We start from the raw sequence: 16543 nt of genomic DNA, 5'->3' as shown, positions 1-16543 counted from the left end.
ATGAAATGATTAGGATGTGAAAACTGCATTCTTTGTGTATGTAAGCTTTTTGTTGGGTCATTCAGATCAGCTGATGTCAGCAGTTTCATCGGTATGCAGGACCTAAAAGAATATTTCAACGGGAAAAATTAACATTTTATAATGTTCAAGTTGTCATCAATAGAGCAGTTAAGGAGAACTATAATCTATGGTCTATATGATTCTAAGACAACAGGCAAACACTATGAGAAAGCAGGTCAGAGGGAAAGTTGATGTAACGATTAATGCTACATATGCTCAGGCTTGGTTTATTTTCATTTTATCCCCTCCCTTCTCTGATTAACTTTATAAAGTTTAGAGGGATGGTTTCAATAAGGGCTCCACCCTCATCTAACCTCCCATAGGTCCTATCTCTAAATACTATTACATTGGAGATTAGGTCTTCAATATACAAATTTTGAGGGGATACATTCTGTCCACAATGGTGAGTAGGTAGGAATTGAACAAGCAACTAACAAGCAAAGGAGGTAGTAAATTCTCTCAAAAATAACTTACCCTTGTTTCTCTTTTCACTAAATTAGCTGGGCTTTTAGAGGTCATGGTATTGAAGAATTTCCAAGCATGTTGGCATGTTGAGCACTGAAGCCTGTTTAAATATGATAGCATTAAGGCAACTGACTTCTGTGTGTGCTTACCCCACTCCTTTGCACAGTAGAGCCCATTTAAAACTTATCTGAAGACTTCTGGATTTATTGATAGCTATGCTGCATGAAATAATTCACCCAGGAGTAGATTAATAACATTCCGACTAATCTTTTATATCCTTGTAATCCACCCCTTCCATATATGACTGTTATACAACAAGATTTGACAAAGCCCAAAGGTAACTCCATTGCAGAGAATGTACAACTTTTATGAATACATGTCACAGAAGAGTCTCATATGATGTTAACTGCCAAAACGTGTGGAGCTAGGGGAATATGTTAAATGATGTGTTATGTTTCTAACTACCACTTTTTTCCTTTTGTTAACAATACCTGGAAATGCTGTGGTATTGAAAATGACATTTAAAAGATAATATTATAAAAATAACGTTCATTAAAGTTTATTATCTGTCCAATGAATCAAAGACCATATATTGGGTGAAGAAGCAGGAAAAAACTGCTTTTGTTCTTAATATTGGATCTTGCTATATAAATAAATATTTGTGTGAATTAAGGTTAAGCCACTTAACCTTCCTGGGATTCAGTTCTCTCATCTATAAAATAAAAGTCAAATGGGAGGGCAGGATTATATAAGCTCTAAGGCTTCTTGTGTCATATAATTTTGTCTTCATAATTTCACACATTTTTTCATTACTAAGGTTAAAAGGAACCCATGAGAGGAAGGTTAATGCATGTTAAATTTTAAGAATATATAAAATACATACTAATTGGCCTTATACATGGTCTAACAATCTTCTTTCTGGGCTCCCCATATGTGATTCTGACCCAGATACAACTGGCTCTAAAATCATTTTGTGACAAACTTTTTATTCTCTCTCTTGCTTTGATCTACTTTTACTCATCTAAAGTGAGCAGTGAATGCTGGGAAGGAAAGGCTGTCTCACTGAACAGAAGGAAGACAGAGCAGACTCTGGAGTCTTGAAAGATTGTGTAATTCTAGCACAATGAAGCAGAGACTGTGCCCCTAACTCTGCTGTGGGAAGCTCTGCTCTGATTCCCTTACCTTTCACAGAGTTTCAAAATATTTTGTCCTTCACCCCCAAACCTTACCACATAGCAAATGGTTATTATCCCTTTTTGTAAAATTCCTGTTTCATATAAAAAATAAAAATATCAAGAAACTGTTGCCTATGTTTTTTCAGATAATTACATTTATGAACAGTACAAACTTCATATATTAGTCCTGCTTTACTGTTGGTGGAAAAACTTTAAAATACTTATTTTTATGATAGAAGAGTAGAAAATACACACATTTTAAATTCCCATTCACCTTCAGGATGCATCCATTTGACTGCCCAGGTCTCTCAATGTCTAACTTTCCCATAACTCCACAATGCACTGAATAGAATATGCTCCATCTGTTTAGTTTTGTAATTTGTTCTTGTCTCAGGCTATACCTAATAAATATCATGCACTGGATCTTGAAGGAAATAGGGGAAAACATCTTAAAGTTAATTCTGGAAAAATTGGCCCTCACCCACCATTATGTCCATACATTTAATTACCTGAAGTAGTTAAAAAGAGAGAGAGAGTTGATGGAAAGTTACAAGTTGCTTTTTTTTAAGAATGTGATTATGAATTCATTTGCATCACTTCTGCTGACATATCATTAGCTAGGGTTTAATTGCTTGGCTTTAATTTTACTAGTAGCATCATTAAGGAAATGTAGAGAGTAGATGGGGAATCACGTCCTCAGACAAATCCATCTAACTAGGAGGAAGAAAGAGTGAATGTTCTAGATAACTAGTAGTACCTGCCATAGTTACTAAAATATTTTTTTCGAATCATGTTTTTAACATTATATGTTCCTACCATGTGGCTCCAAACATAGCATTATTGTAAAATGTCTGCAAAAAAAATTTTGTAAACAGTGCTAGAATCAGAATTTGTTATTACCAGTCAATCCAAACCACAGTCACTTCAGTTTGAGGCAGTTTTGTATTGTGCAATTAATTTGGGATTCACACTGGCAATCCTGGATACGATAGCTTAATCAATCACTCTTTGCTGTATTTTGGGCAAGCCATTTAATGTTGTAAAACTTCAGGATGAAAATGCAGTCTAACTCATAGAATCCATTGGAAGAATTCAAAATGATAAATATATAATTCCTGGTAAAGTATTTGTCTCACACGCCATGTGTGTTACCAATAAATGCTAGCTTTTATTATTTCATTATCAGGAACGCTGTAGCAAAGCTCTACCACTGACATATTTTACAAGTAGCTATTAGTTCTGGGAAGTGTTTTATCATTTTTAAAATTTATTAGGCAACATTTTAATCATTTGCCATAAGAAATTAGTTGAGAGACAATGAAAAACATTTGACCTTAGATAGGAGTGCAGAAATAGCAAGGAATGCTTCTTGTAGATGAGAAGTAGGGAGAAAGCAAGAAAAATACTATTTATATTTGTTTTACTTTTGCTTTATAACAAATTACCACAAACTTCACAGTTAAAAACAGCACTGATATATTATCTCACATTTTCTGCAGGCGTAAGTCCAGGCACAGCATGCCTGGATTCTTTGCTCAGGGACTCATAAAGTTACAATCAAGATGATGGCAGGAACTGCAATCTCATCTGAGCTTGGAGTCCTCTTCTAAGCTCACAGGTTATTGTCAGAATTAATTTCCTTGAGGGCGTATGATTGAAGTTCCCATTTTTTGGTAGTTTTTGGGTGGGGATCTGTCTCAGCTTCTAGAGACCACTCTGCCAGATGACCTCCTCCATGGGTCCCATCGCAACAGAGCTGTGACAACTTCTAGAACAACTGAACAGCAGCTCTCTAATGTCTTGCTTTTTTGCGCAAAGGACTCAGCTACCTGATCAAGTTAGTCCTACCCAAGATGATCTCCCTTTTGATAAACATCGCAAAGTCAAAAGATGTGTAACATAATCCCAAGAGTCACAAGAGTGTGATCCAATCATATTTTCAGGTTCTCACTGCTCTCAACAGGAGGAGATTCTATAAGGTGTGTACTCAGGGAATAGGAACCTTGGGGGCTGTTACAGAATTCTGCCTATAAATTTTAAAATAAGGCTTAAATTATGCAAACATATATACACACTCTTAATTCAGGAACTATGCCTGCCAAAATTCTAATAAGTATGTGCGCCCGTTATCAATTTATTGCCTTTCAGTTCCAAATTCATCCTTCATTTCCTGCTGTAAAGATAGAGTCGGACTCTTTAGATCATTTGCCAGCTGGCATGATGTTAAGCTTGGTCATTACAGGGCACTGGAGAGACACTGCAGGAGAAAGGGCTTTTCTTCTCTTCATTCTGGTGCTCCCTTACCAGGGTCCTGCAGCAAATATTTTTCCAGCACCAACTTTCTTTTGCATATGTTATCCCAGAGTCTTGCTCCTGCAAGGAACAGCTTCTTCAGTGCTTGGCTCCCACAGGGTACATTGGTTATCAGTACCCAATAACCAGCAGTTTCCTCTGGCACCCTTCAGATAGCTTTTTAGGAAGTGCCTCTAGTAAACTATTTCCCCCTATAACTCTTTCCCCAGACCCCCTCAGTTAGCATGCATGTGATTCCAGAGGTAGGGGACATTTCTGTGAACCACATCCCCCAGCACTCCAGAGGGCAGATTTCTAGTAAGTTCTGCCAGCACAGCACCTCAGCAACTTCTCCACCACCCAGGGAGCCGTAGCCATATTCTGTCCAATGAAGACTGGATTGCAGTCCTGCAGGGAGAATGGTCATTCCTTGGGTGATTTATTTTATCCGTGGGTATAAAAGCTAATACTCAAAACATGACCATCAATGAATGGATAATTTCATTCACCATAATCTTTGAGGCAAGTCATAGGGCCAATTATACTGAAAAACCTACAGAATGATTTATTCAAGTAAAAGTAAAAAAATTTCCTATTTCACTCTAACAAATGTGCTTCCTAGTTCCAATAAGTGACAACAATTCTCTGAAAAACTACTTTTGTATTTTTATGTATTAACCTTTCTACAAATGCTAGCTATATTTTATTTGCATGAAAGAAGAATAAAAAGCTTAATTAAGAATAAACTACAGATTTAGAAATTCAGAACTTGTTTATTATTGTTTATTCTGATATAGATACAGTCAAGCATTTATGGTCTTCTCTAACTATTCTCGTATCACAGAACAAACAATAAAAATACCTGGTTTTACTTTGCTCTAGTAAACCAAATTTAATTTTCCTTCTGTGACCCTTGTGCCACAGACATATAGAAGAAATTAATAGCTCAATATTCTCCCTCCCTTAGTCATTACCCCCAGGTGACTCAGAAGAAAACAGTTAATTGATTAGATTTTCTAATAAAGTTAATATGCACTTTCCTTATCACCAAAGTTCATGAAATGGAGTGTAAACATGGAAGAAATCAACTATTCCCTAGTCCAGTTTTTCTAAAGTTTAGTCCATTGAATAGCAGTTCTACAAGGCTGTTATTAAAAGAGTAACATGATTAAATAGACTTGTAAAACCTCGGTAAAAAAAATAGCTAGATGTTTTTACTACAAGACTTTTAGGGGCTTTAATGAGTTCAGGCCCTTGTGAGAATTTCAGACAGGGAGATATGGAATGCAACATTTACCAAACTTATTTGACCAAGAAATCCAACTTTTATAGAGCACATGTTGAAAACTGCTACTTCTTTCCAACTTACTTTATACATATAAGTAACCTGCATTCCCGAGAAGTGACTTATTGATTGTCACACATGTTTGTTGAAGAACTAGGACTGGAATCCAAGTTTGTATCTTGAAGCACAAATGCTTTGACCTCAGCATCCATTCTCCAGCCCATTTTCTTCCAATTGGAGAAAACTCTAATCTCAAATCTTAAATTCTTATATAATATTATAATAGAAAAATGTATTTTACCATTTTTACTGTGAAAACTTTTTCATACTTGGGAAGAAAAAGAAAAAGGCTGATAATCGTTTCTTTAATTATAGAGGCTTTTTCTCTTTTTGCTTCTTTTTCTCTGTCTACTATAGTTCTTTTTCCTCTTAACATATTCTCTATGCTGCCACAGGGAAATATATATATATAACCACATTACTTAAGACACAATATTAACCCTGGATAATGATTTATGTCATGGGTTTTTTCTATGTGGTAGATTAGTATGGTCATTATAATTCTTCTTATTATTATTAATTTTTTTTTGAGGCGGAGTCTCGCTCTGTTGCCCAGGCTGGAGTGCAAGGGCATGATCTTGGCTCACTGCAACCTCCACCTCCTGGGTTCAAGTGATTCTCCTGCCTTAGTCTCCTGAGTAGCTGGGACTACAGGCACCTGCCACCACGCCCAGCTCACTTTTGTATTTTTAGTAGAGATGGGGTTTCACCATGTTGGTCAGGCTGGTCTCAAACTCCTGACCTCAAGTGATCTACCCGCCTTGGCCTCCCAAAGTGCTGGGCTTACAGGGGTAAGCCACTGCGCCCAGCCATTAAAATTATGCATAACATTGCACTAACATTTTTTACATAGCATCCTTATTAAATTACCACATGTATAGAAACCTTGTTTAATACCAACAGCTACCACTACTGTAGGTAATATTATTACTGACTTTTACAAATTAGGAAAATCAGACTTAACATGTTTAACTAACTTACCTAAGGTTTCACTACTAATTTTTGCTGAGTTCAATTTAAACAGCGGAAGTGGGAATACAGATACACACCTTTAACCACTCACTATGTGGTTGGCTGAGCTTTTAACTCTCCAGCAATTAAATGTCAAACTGCGATGACATTTTGATACAGTCAAAAAGAAGATTAAGTACTAATTGCTACAATGATGCCTAACCTGCCCTTGACAGTGATTCATTCTCTTATACTCTGCCTCCTCTTGTACTCTGCTTTCTACAAAGTATCATTTTTATCTTGTCTCTCATAAATTTCACAGAAAGGTAACAGTTATAGTTAACATTGACAAACTCTGTATTGTGAATGATCAAATGATCAATATTGAACTACACAATTAGTAAATATGACAATTTTAACTTTTATTTAATAGTCTACTAGTAGGAAGGAAAAAAATTGAACATGAGTACAATAGCTTATCCAAACAAATAACGATTACTACTAAATTTAATAATATGAAAGAATTCAATGCCATAATTGAGCATTTGAGAAATGATAACTATTATTCCTATCAACTTATAAAAGGACTTTGGATTTAAAATGCAGTTATAACTTAGAATAACTAAAACATTTCATGCTGGTTATACTCAGAATTTAAAAGGCACTAATAGTAAAAAATTGTTTGGAGATAAAGAGCAGCTTAGAGATCTTTAACTGTAATATGAATTAAAAATTAGAGAAGAAAAAATCTATAATCACAAAGGATTATCATCTTTTCACTCTTTTCAAAAGACATATTTCTTATTTGATATTTGAAGTTAAATAATAAATTCCCCTTTGTCTTGATTGCAAGAACAACTGTTTTAATAGATTATGGAAGTTTCTATATTTTACTTTGCTGTGGTAAAGGGTACCACATTTCTAATTTAAACATTTCCTTGTAAAGAAAGGATGAAGGGGAAAAGAGAGAACAGAAGGACATGAAAGTACAAGGCAAAGTAATCAAGCCTTATTTCCATAAAATACTAGAAAGTTTCTTTTGTAAGAAAAAAAAAATAAAAGAAACAGTTACTGGTTCCTTAGTCCATCTTCTGCTGCTGTAACAGAATACCACAGACTGAGTAATTTATAAAGGATAGATGCTTATTTGGCTCATGGTTCTGGAGGCTGGGATGTCTAAGAGCATGACAATTGTGTCTGCTAAGGGTCATCCCATGGCCAAAGACAAAAGACAGAAGCAAATGCATAAGGTACAGGGAGGCACCAGCAGCTGGACTCATTTTATTTCTTTATTTTTACTTTGCAAGGACAGGTCTCACTTTGTCGTCCAGGCTAGAGGGCAGTGGCAGGATCATGGCTCACTACAGCCTCTACCTCCTGGGCTCAAACCATCATCCCACTTCAGCCTCCAAAGTAGCTGGGACTACAGGCATGTGCCACCACACCCCACTAATTTTTTAACTTTGTGTAGAGACAGAGTCTCCCCATGTTGTCCAGGCTGATCTAAAACTCCTGGGTTCAAGCAATCCTCCTGCCTTGGCCTTCCAAGTGTTGAGACTACAGGTGTGAGCCATCATGTTCATCCTGGTCTCACTTTATAACAACCCACTTTTATGATGAATAACCTGCTCCCATGTTAATGACATTAATTCATTCAAGAGGGTTCTGCTCTCATGACCCAATCACCTCTTATTAAGCCCCACCACCCAACACTGTTGCAGTGACAATTAAGTTTTCAACACATGAACTTTTAAGAGATGCACTCAAATCATAGAACTGAAATATGATTTTATTTTTATTTTTAATTCGACGGAAAATAAAAAAACATAAACAAGAGCACATTCTTCTAAAGAAATAGAAGATGAAGAGATGGAAATAAGTAAGAATCTCCAAATTAGTTCAGAATCTCCAAATTAGGTAAGATTTTTATTGTATTATAGTTAAACATGTTAGGACAAAACCAAAATTTTTTTTAATTTTTTTTTATTTCCATAGGTTTTTAGGGAACAGGTGGTATTTTGTTACATGAGTAGGTTCTTTAGTGGTCATTTGTGAGAGATTTTGGTGCACCCATCGCCCGAGCAGTATACACTGAACCCAATTTGTAGTCTTTTATCTCTCACCCCCTTCCCACCCTTTCCCAGAGTCCCCAAAGTCCATTGCATCATTGTTATGCCTTTGCATCCTCATAGCTTAGCTCCCACTTATAAGTGAGAAAATATGTTTGGTTTTCCATTCCTGAGTTACTTCACTTAGAATAATAGTCTCCAGTTTCACACAGGTTGTTGTGAATGCCATTAATTCATTCATTTTTATGGCTGAGTAGTATTCCATCATATATATATGCCACAGTTTCTTTACCCACTTCTTGATTGATGGGCATTTGGGCTGGTTCCACATTGTTACAATTGCAAATTGTGCTGCTATAAAGTTCTATAAAGATTTACATGCAATATAAGAACAACATAGATGTCAACAATACCTTACATAACAAATTTTAGTAATATCGATAGATTCTATGTTCAGCTCGGTAATAAATGAACTTTTGACCCCGGGAAGTCATTTGACATAATTAAGCCTCAGTTCTACTGCAATAAAATAGGGTATGATGGCAGGGGACAATACATCTCTTAAATTTCTGAATAGCTCTGAAAAGATAAAGCAAGAAAAATTGCTGTAAATTTTACATTATTGTCTCTATTCTCTTAGATTCTTTGATCATAATATTATATTTTGCTATATCATAAAATTTTCTATTGCTTGTTCCTACTGGCAAATATTCCTCATTCAATAAACTAAAATTTAAACAAGTATTGATTAATTGACTAGTCAAAGTGCCTGAGACTGTCAAGAAACATAACAGATTCAAAAACAGAGTGGGCTGAGTGCAGTGGCTCATGCCTCCAATCCCAGCACTTTGGGAGGCAGAGATAGTCAAATTGCTGGAGCCCAGGAGTTTCAGACAAGCCTAAGCAACATGGTTAAACCCTGTCTCTACAAAAAAATACAAAAATTTGGCGTGGTGGTGTGCACCTGTAATCCCAGCTACTTGGGAGGCTGAGGAGGAAGGATTGCTTAAGCCAAGGAGGCGGAGGCTGCAGTGATTCAAGATCATGTCACTGCACCCCAGCCTGAGCGACAGAGCAAGACTCCATCTCAAAACAAAACAAAACAAAACAAAAAAACCCAGAGTGAACAACATTTTCCAGTCTCAATGTTCTGACATAACTCTTAGAAAAATGAGAAAATACTAATAAACACAGCAATTAATGCAGAAGATAGTAAGTAACCAAGTATCAAAATTATTGGCAGAGACAAATGTAAAAGTCTGAAAAGGATACACTGTGGTGAGATTGTTTCAAAGTATTAATTGATATGTTTTCCTCCTGCCTTATTGCCTACCCTCAACCATTAGTAGCTGGCATTTTGTCTTTCTGATTTTACCCTGAATGCCATTTTAATGAGCTGCTCTAGTTTTGTCTTATAAAAACTGTTGAGGGTTCATTGTGCTTGAAAATTATACTATTACCCTGTTGACTTGGACCACTGTCTTGTATAAGTAGCTCAGTGAAATCAAAACAAGTCCTGTCCCTCTTTTTGAAATGTGTGAGTTACATGCATGTGTGTCTATTCTCCAGCCTACAAGTGAGGCTGAAGGAATGCATGCCTTCTGGGAGATATTTAGAAAATGCTGATGCACGAGCATAAAAATTTATTCTGTTTTTTCTGACTCCCAATGGTTGCTTGACTTATGTCAGTAATGGATGGTGAATAGCAGGAAAGGAATAGTCAGATAATTATATGTCTTTCCAAACTAATTGAAAACTCTGAGATTCTCCAAACAAAACTACTAATTTTTGTTCTGGCTCTGCAATCATTGCTAATGATGCCATTGTGTTCATAGACTTGTCAAAAAGTGGGATAGATTTCAAGAATAACTGTGCTCTGAAAGGAGGATATATTCTGATCTTTCTGAACTGATTCATGTTCATATAGCTGGATGCAGGTAGAAAGGGTAATGAATTATCACATAATTTTTTTTCAATCTTTTAAACCTAACATTTAAAAAATTGTTTTAAACACATGAAAACAAGTTCATAAATTATCTGAATAATGTAGAAGTTACATAAGTGAGACAATAAAGTTACCTCAAATAACTTGAAGCTTAAATGACCCTCTGAACAAAATTGTGCACAAACAAAATGGTTAATAACACATGTAGTAAATAAAGTGATTGTCAATGTATGTGGATGGCCAAAAAATTGTGAAGCCCCAATAAAATTATCAAAATATCCCAAGTGTTATCTCATGTAAGCAGAGTTAAAATGCATTTTTAGTAATTTGAAACCTCATTATCTACATTGCAACCTCATTATCTACATTGCATTCTATCTAAAGAAAACGTACATAAATAAGAAAAAAAAAAAAACACAGCCTAGAAGTTAGAAAAGGGAAGCTCAACAGCTGCAAGGTATCATGGTTGCTCTGAAATAGTTCAGACTGAAAGACACCAAATCTGATGGGCAGTACACAGCCCTTAGCAACAAGACCTTGGTTTACAGAAAGAAATATATCATTGAGTGTCACCATGGTCTAAATGAAAAATCCCCTGTAATAATTTACCTTCCTCTACTTGCATCCTACAGTAGTTACTAAGCAACCTTACATTTATTAATTTAGTGATCATGAAAAGTATATCCTAAATAGGGACTCTGAACATTGTAGTTAATAGAAAAGAATGATCTTCATTGTCAATTAATACACTGGACTTACTGCTTATTAACCAGGATCTTGTAAGCTTATTTTTAATGTGAGTTGGCATCTTCAATCATTATGGAGTATTCTAATAGACCAAACAATGAATCATGAATAAATTATGTAAAATATTTGCATGCAATGGTGCTATCCTCTCCTAATAAACCAAATTCATTTTGGTCAACATACAGTATATTTTACTGAAGTGCAGTATATATATAAAATATTCACAAATCCACATAAACAGACAAAGTTTTTATTAAGTTTAATATACTGAATATGACCCTGTAATAAGAAGCCATAAACAGAAAACTATTGTCACTCTGAAGTTCTCACCTCAAACTTTAAATGCTAAAAGTTTGAGGTGATTGACATGATAACTACCCTGATTTGATCTTTATACAATGTACGCACGTATGAAAACATCACACGTATGAAAACATCCTTTATACATGTATTATGTGTCAATCATGAACACAATTTTTAAAAATCAGAAGAAAGTTAAAAATAGAAGAAAGAAATTTTTACTAGGTTATGAAAGATTACATCATCTTTTCAAGCATTCTTTTAGTAACTTTTGTTAGAAAATTACAAAATCCGTAATAAAAATTCATTTACAGTTAATAGTGTTTAAAAGATCACCTTAATTTTTAGACCATAGCTGTTAAAAAGTGAGTTCTTTAATCTGAAAATAGGTGCTGGGCAGACTTACGCATAATACAGGAAAGGAAAGTTCCCAAGGTATTTGTATCCCATCTTTATATGACCAAAGAATACATTTCCAAATCAAACTCAGCATTTGTAGCTATGTTCCTGTAATTCTTAAAACAAAATACAAAACAAATGGTTTCTGAAGTCAATCTAAAACAATTGTGACCCCTCTTGTTTATAACTATTTGCACATTTGGGTTTTCATTACAAAATTCAGTGTCATTAAGAAATAAACATTCTTTAAGTATATACTGACAAAGACCACTAAGCTCCATATCGATACATGATCTGAAAATAATGCTTCTTCTGCTTTTGAAGAAATAGAGTATCCAGTAAATTGTGGCAACAAAAAGTGTAAAAGCATTGATTAAGTAGCACTTTCCTTTGCCTCTAAGTTTTCTTGTAAACTAGACAAGGGCATTTTACCTATTTCTCACTTCCATTTTGTATAGTTATATGCATTATGGCTGAGAATACAGTGTACAAATAATACAATGATATTTATACAATGATATGTTAACATTAAAAGAATATTTTTAAAAATGGTTTGCCCCTAGCAGAAGCAACCATTAGTTTGATTGGCTCTTTTAAGTTATCCTAGAAGGTTCTAAGATGAGAAATGACACAATCTGAATTTTATTTTATTAAGATAATTCTCACTATTGTGTTGTGTATAGAGCCCATGGACAGGATAATGTAGAAGCAATGATACCCTTAAGGAAGTTGATGCAGTAGTACAAGGGAGAGATGACAGTGTATAGTCTGGATAGCAGTAAAGGTAGCAAATGTGGTCAGCTTCCAAATTTACTAAAATGAAACAGCAGAAATAATTTTCTGTCAGGTTGTGTATTGAGGTGTGAGAGTAAAACATGACGCAAGAGGGACCCCAAGCTCAATCTGATCAATTGGAAAAATAGCACTGCCAATAATTAAGGAATAGGGGAATGAGGGGGAATGAGCAAGTTGAGGTGGAATAACCAGATTTTGTTTAGATGTTAAATTTGAGATGACTTTTAGATGCTTAAGCAGGGATTTCTGGAAACACATATATGTGAAATCTGACCTAAATCTGACCTTCAGTTAAAAGTCATTAGTGTAGGCCAGGCACAGTGGCTCACACCTGTAATCCCAGCACTTTGGGAGGCCAAGACGGGTGAATCATGAGGTCAAGAGATCGAGACCATCCTAGCTAACATGGTGAAACCCCTCTACTAAAAATACAAAAAATTAGCCAGGCGTGGTGGCAGCCACCTGTAGTCCCAGCTACTTGGGAGGCTGAGGCAGGAGAATGGCGTGAACCCGGGAGGCAGAGCTTGCAATGAGCCGAGATTGCACCACTGCACTCCAGCCTGGGCGACTCAGCGAGACTCCCTCTCAAAAAAAAAAAAAAAAAAAAAAAGTCATTACTGTATAGTTGATATTTATATCATGACTGGCTGAAATTCCCAAGACATTAAATATAGACAAAGAAGAGCAGAGGCCCAAGGACTGAGATCTGTGTCCTTGCAATATTAGGATAGTCAGAAGATAAACAAGGAAGATAACAGCAAGAAGGAGCAGCCGGTAAGTCCAGAGACAAAACAGTAAGCGTAGGGCACCTGAAATGTAGTTTTAGAAAGAAAAGAGTTATCATCAGCAACAAGTCTTGCTGATAAATCAAGAAGAAAGTAAGAAATGACTTCTGGATATAGCAAATAGTTTCATAGAAGTGTTTGTTGTGTTGAAAGCTTATTTAGAGCAGGTAAAAGAGAGATAGGGAGGATCACAGGAATAAGGACAGTGAGCAAAGCCAAATCTTTTGAGAAATTATGCTCTAACAAGAATCAGAGGAATGGGGTGGTGATAGGAAAGAGAAATGGAGTCAAAAGCATTTTAAAGTTTCCGCTGAGAAATCTGCTGTGAATCTGACCGGTTTTCCTTTGTAGGTTACCTGATGCTTTTGTCTCACAGCTCTTAAGATTCTTTCATTCGTCTTGACTTTAGATCACCTGACGACTATGTGCCTAGGCAATGATCATTTTGTGATGAATTTCCCAGGTGTTCTTTGAGTTTCTTGTATGTGGATGCTTATATCTCTAGCAAGGCCAGAAAAAATTTTTCTCAATTGTTCCTTCAAATAAGAGGGAAATCTTTTAAATTTCTAAAAGTTTGGAAAAACTTATAGATTTCCCTCTTTCCAATTAATCTTAGGTTTGGTCATTTAACATAATCCCAAATTTCTTGGAGGCTTTGTTCATTTTTCTGTTCTTTTTTCTTTGTCTTTGATTGGGTTAATTTTAAAGACTTATCTTTGACCTCTGAAGTTCTTTCTTCTACTTGCTCTAGTCTATTGTTAAAACTTTGCAGTGCATTTTGTATTTCTCAAAGTGTATCTTTCATTTCTAAAAGTTATGAATTTTTTGCCTTATAATATCTGTTTCTCTGAAGGATTTGTCATCCATATCCTGTAAAGTATCTTTAATTTTTTTTAAGTTGGTTTTCACCTTTCCCTGGTATCTCCTTGAGCAGGTTAATAATCAACCTTATGAATTCTTTATCTGTCACAGCCAACATTATACTAAATGGGGAAAAGCTGTAAGCATTCACCCTGAGAACAGGGACAAGACAAGGATGCCCACTTTCACTACTGGAAGTCCTAACCAGAGCAATCAGAAAAGAGAAAGAAACAAAGGTCATCCAAATCAGTAAAGAGGAAGTCAAAGTGTCACTGTTTGCTGATAATAGAATTGTATATCTAGAAAACCTTGAAGACTTATCCAAAAACCTCCTAGATCTGATAAATGAATTCATAAAGTTTTGGGATACAAAATAAATGTATACAAATCATTAACACTGCTACACATCAACAATAACCAAGCTAAGAATCAAATCAAGAACTCAATCCCTTTTACAACAGCTACGCAAAAAATAAGATACTTAAGAATATGCCTAACTGGGGAGGTGAAAGATCTCTACAAGGAAAACTACAAAACTGCTGAAAAAGATTATTGATGACATAAACAAATGGAAACACATTTCATGATTATTAATGAGTAGAATCAATATTGTGAAAATGATCATACTGCCAAAAGCAATCTACAGATTCAATGCAATTCCCATAAAAATACCATTATCATTCTTCACAGAAATAGAAAAAAGTCTTAAAATTTATACGGAACCAAAAAAGAGCCTGCATAGCCAAAGCAAGACTAATCAGAAAGAACAAATCTGGAGGCCCATTAGCTGACTTCAAACTATGCTAGAAGGCTATAGTTACCAAAACAGAGTGGTAATTACAGAAAAATAGGCATGTAGACCAATGGAACAGAATAAAGAACCCATAAATAAGCCAAATGCTTACAGTCAACTGATCTTCAACAAAGCAAACAAAAATATAAAGTGGGAAAAGGACATCCTACTCAACAAATGGTGCTGGGATAATTGGCAAGCCACGTGTAGAAAAATGAAACTGGATCCTCATCTTTCATCTTATACAAAATTCAACTCAAGGTGGGTCAAAGACTTAAATCTGAGACATGAAACCATAAGAATTTTAGAAAACATAGGAGAAACTCTTGTAGACATTGGCTTAGGCAAAGAGTTCATGACCAAGAACCCAAAAGCAAATGGAAAAGAACAAATATAGATAGGACTGAATTAAACTAAAAAGCTTCTGCACAGAAAAAGAAATAATCAGCAGAGTAAACAGACAACCCACAGAGTGGGAGAAAATCTTCACAAACTATGAATCTGACAAAGGACTAATATCCAGAATCTACAAGGAACTCAAAACAAATCAGAAAAAAAAAATCACATCAAAAAGTGGGCTAAGGACATTAATAGAAAATTCTCAAAAGAAGATACACAAATGGCCAACAAATGTGAAAAAGTAGTTAACATCGCTAGTTATCAGAGAAATACAAATTAAAACCACTCATTATGAATGAGTGTGAATTAAAACCATTCACAACAAGTGGTTTTAATCTGTATTTCTCTGATAATTAGTGGTGTTAACCTTACTTCTGTAAGAATGGCCATAATTTAAAAATAAAAAATAACAGATGTTGGTGTGGATATGGTGAAAAGGGAATACATTTACACTGCTGATGGGAATGTAAACTGGTACAACCACTATAGAAAGCAGTATGGAGATTCCTTAAGGAACTAAAGGTAGAACTACCATTTGAACCAGCAATCCCACTACTGGGTATCTACCCAGAGTTATATAGAATGGAATATTATTCAGCCATAAAAAGGATGGAAATAATGACTTTTGCAGCAACCTGGATTGAGTTGAAGACCATTATTCTTTTTTTTAAATTATACTTTAAGTTCTAGGGTTCATGTGAAGACCATTATTCTAAGTGAAATAACTCAGGAATGGAAAACCAAGTATTTTATGTGTTCACTTATAAGTGGGAGCTAAGTTATGAGGATTCAAAGGCATAAGAATGATACAATGGACATTGAGGACTTGGGGGAAGGTGAGAGGGTGATAAGACATAAAACATTACACATCGGGTACAGTGTGCACTGCTCGGGTGATGGGTGCACCAAAATCTCAGGAATCACCACTAAAGAACTTATCCATGTAACTAAGAACCACCTATTCCCCAAAAACTATTGAAATAAAATAATTTTTTAAGAAGATAATTTTAAAAGATGATAAAGATAACATGTTTATGCAAAAGAAGGAAGGAAGAACAGTTAGAGCTGATTTCCTGGGTAGACAAAATAAATGGAGTGTATTTTATACATAAGTGGAGGCATTAGCCTGAGATGGGATCATGAACACTTCATTCAAAGTAAC

This window comes from Pan paniscus, chromosome 8 (assembly GCF_029289425.2).
Source record: "Pan paniscus chromosome 8, NHGRI_mPanPan1-v2.0_pri, whole genome shotgun sequence".
Classification (NCBI taxonomy): Eukaryota; Metazoa; Chordata; class Mammalia; order Primates; family Hominidae; genus Pan; species Pan paniscus.
This window is presented reverse-complemented; position numbering follows the sequence as displayed.